Here is a 3,645-nt window from a genome sequence, read left to right on the forward strand (position 1 = left end):
AGTGCTCTTCACTGACGAGTCACGGTTTTGTCTCACCAGGGGTGATGGTCGGATTCGCGTTTATCGTCGAAAGAATGAGCGTTACACCAAGACCTGTACTCTGGAGCGGGATCGATTTGGAGGTGGAGGGTCCGTCATGGTCTGGGGCGGTGTGTCACAGCATCATCGGACTGAGCTTGTTGTCATTGCAGGCAACCTCAACGCTGTGCGTTATAGGGAAGACATCCTCCTCCCTCATGTGGTACCCTTCCTGCAGGCTCATCCTGACATGACCCTCCAGCATGACAATGCCACCAGCCATACTGCTCGTTCTGTGTGTGATTTCCTGCAAGACTGGAATGTCATTGTTCTGCCATGGCCAGCGAAGAGCCCAGATCTCAATCCCATTGAGCACATCTGGGACCTGTTGGATCGGAGGGTGAGGGCTAGGGCCCTTCCCCCCCAGAAATGTCTGGGAACTTGCCTTGGTGGAAGAGTGGGGTAACATCTCATAGCAAGACCTGGCCAATCTGGTGCAGTCCATGAGGAGGAGATGTACTGGAGTACTTAATGCAGCTGGTGGCCACACCAGATACTGACTGTTACTTTTGATTTTGAGCCCCCTTTGTTCAGGGACACATTATTCAATTTCTGTTAGTCACATGTCTGTGGAACTTATGCCTGCCCATACCATAACCCCACCGCCACCATTGAGGCACTCTGTTCACAATGTTGACATCAGCAAACCACTCGCCCACACGACACCATACACAAATTCTCTAAAACGACGACGGAGGCAGGTTATGGTAGATAAATGAGCATTAAATTCTCTGGTGGACATTCCTGCAGTCAGCTTGCCAATTGCAAACTCCCTCAAAGAGACATCTGTGGCATTGTGTTGTGTGACAAATCTGCACATATTAGTGGCCTTTTATTGTCCCCAGCACAATGTGTACCTGTGTAATGATCATGCTGTTTAATAAGCTTCTTGATATGCAACACCTGTCAGGTGGATGGATTATCTTGACAAAGGAGAAATGCTCACTAACAGGGATGTAAACAAATTTGTGCACAAAATTTGAGTGAAATGAAACATGGGACCAACACTTTACATGTTGCGTTTATATTTTGTTCAGTGTAAATAGGATAGGCCTTGACTAGAATACAGTATACGCATATGAAATGAGTAAAACAGTATGTAAATATTATTAAAGTGACCAGTGTTCAATGACTATGTACGTAGGGCAGCAGTCTCTAAGGTGCAGGGTAGAGTACCAGGTGGTAGCCGATAGTGACAGTGACTAAAGATCAGGGCAGGGTACAGGGCAAAATTGGTGACTATTTAACAATCTGATGGCCTGAAGATAGAAGCAATTTTTCAGTCTCTCGTTCCCAGCTTTGATGCACCTGTACTGTCTCCGCTTGTAGATTGTAGCTGACTGAACAAGCCGTGGCTTGGGTGGCTGAGGTCCTTGATGATTGCTTGGCCTTCCTGTGACACTGGATGCTGTAGATGTCCTGGAGGTTCAGGCAGTGTGCCCCCGGTGATGCTTTGGGCTGACCGCACCACCCTCTGGAGAGCCCTGCGGTTGCGGATGGCGCAGTTGCCGTAACAGGCAGTAATACAGCCCGACAGGATGCTCTTGATGGTGCATCTGTAGAAGTTTGTGAGGGTCTTACGGGCCAAGACAAATTTCTTTAGCCTCCTGAGGTCAAAGAGGCGCTGTGGCGCCTTCTTCACCACACTGTCTGTGTGGATGGAACATTTCAGGTTGTCGGTGATGTGCACACCGAGGAACTTGAAGCTTTTCACCCTCTCCACTGCAGTTCTGTCGATGTGGATGGGGTCAATTACCAGATCCTTCGTTTTATTGACGTTGAGGGAGAGGTTATTTTCCTGGCACCACTCAGCAAGAGGCCTCACCTCCTCTCCACCTCTGACTGTTGTGTCGTCTGCTAAGAGTCACAGTTGCCAAAAAGATAACAACGCTCTCTGTACAGCACACGGGGGGGGGGGGGTAGCGAGATAGAGAGGCTGCCAGAAAGAGGATGAGACAATTTACAAGACATTAAAGGTCTGTGTTATTTAAATTAGTTAATGAAATAAGGAGAGAGAGAGAGAGAGAGAGAGAGGGAGAGAGAGAGAGAGAGAGAGAGGAAAAGTGATGGGCCCAGTATTTTGTAAAACTGCTATTGACTCTGTCTCGCTCTCCCTCTCTCCTGTTTGGATAAGTAACTCTTTACATGTCAGAGATAGCGCTGTGTGACTTCACAGAGAGAGATGCTCCACTTAACTGTCTGACATTGTTCTTCTTGCTGCTCAATGCCAACGCCCATTTTACTATACACCCACTTAAGTATATGCCAAGGATATGTGTGTGTGCATGTGTGTGTGTGTGTCAGAATGAAGAGCATATTTATTAGGGTTTAAGTTGTTTTGCCATAGCAGTCAGATGGAGACAGTGTTTTCTTATTGTGTACACAGACTCAGTGAGGCAGAAACTGTTCATCAGAGAGCTGTAGCGACCTGCGATGAAACAAGCTGAACAGATCTCCCCCTAACACAGAGGTCATACAGTACAGAAACTCAACCAAACGGACTCCTACAGAAGAGAGGTAAATAACACAGTCATCTGTGTCCATACACATCCCACTGTCCCACTGCACATGGCCACTACATGGAAATGCATTGTCAAACAATGTAGAAAATTGTACAGAAACACAAATACAAAATCTACATTTCATATTTTTTGGAGGTTGCTCACCAGTTCCCTTGGTGCATGGAGAAAGTAGCTCCCAGGACATTGGATCATTAGGGGATAAATTGTCAGGACAGATATATATTATCTTTAGAAGGAGACATTTATTAATGTGTGGTCTCCTCCCTGGCACTAAATGGTCATGTCACTGCCTGGCCTTGTGCTGGAGCCTGAATGATGCATGGATAGATCTGAGGCGGAGGTACAGAGGTGCGGAGATACAGAGAGAAAAACACTTTTCCAACTAACTGCCTCCCGAGGTGCGAGGAGATCTGAAAGGCCGCCGCTCACCGCTGCGTGAATTGGACTGGAAACAAGTCTCCATATTCAGCCATTTATGATGTAGAGGAGAGGAGGGGAGGAAAATAGGGGGGGGGGGGAAGAGGACGAGCGGAAGAGAGGAGGGGGAAGAGAGGAGGGGAGGAAAAGAGGATGAGAAGAGAGGAGGGGAGGACAAGATGAGGGGGAGAGAGGAGGGGAGGAAAAGAGAGGGGAGGAGTAGAAGAGGAGGAGGGGATTGAGGAAGGGAGAAAAAGAGGGGGTATGAGGAGAGGAGAAGAGGAGGACGGGAGAGAGGAGGGGAGGAGAAGAGGAGGAGGGGAGGAAAAGGGGGGGCGGAGGAGAGGAGAAGAGGAGGAGGGGAGAGAGGAGGGGAGGAGAAGAGAAGAGGGGGAGAGAGGAGGTGAGGAAAAGGGAAGAGGAGGGGAGAACAAGAGGAGGGAGCGAGGAGAGACCTTGAGAGGGGAATGAAGGGCATCATCCAAGACAAACTCTGAGAGACAGAAACACTTCCATCTTCAGGTTGATACCTCTCTCCATCTCTCTCTGTGTCTATCTCTCTCTCTGGCATGTTTTTGGCAGGCTCTCTGTATAAGGATGATGATGCTGGCAGGTAGCGAGTGGGCTG

Source organism: Salmo trutta, chromosome 24, assembly GCF_901001165.1.
Source record: "Salmo trutta chromosome 24, fSalTru1.1, whole genome shotgun sequence".
NCBI classification, from domain to species: Eukaryota; Metazoa; Chordata; class Actinopteri; order Salmoniformes; family Salmonidae; genus Salmo; species Salmo trutta.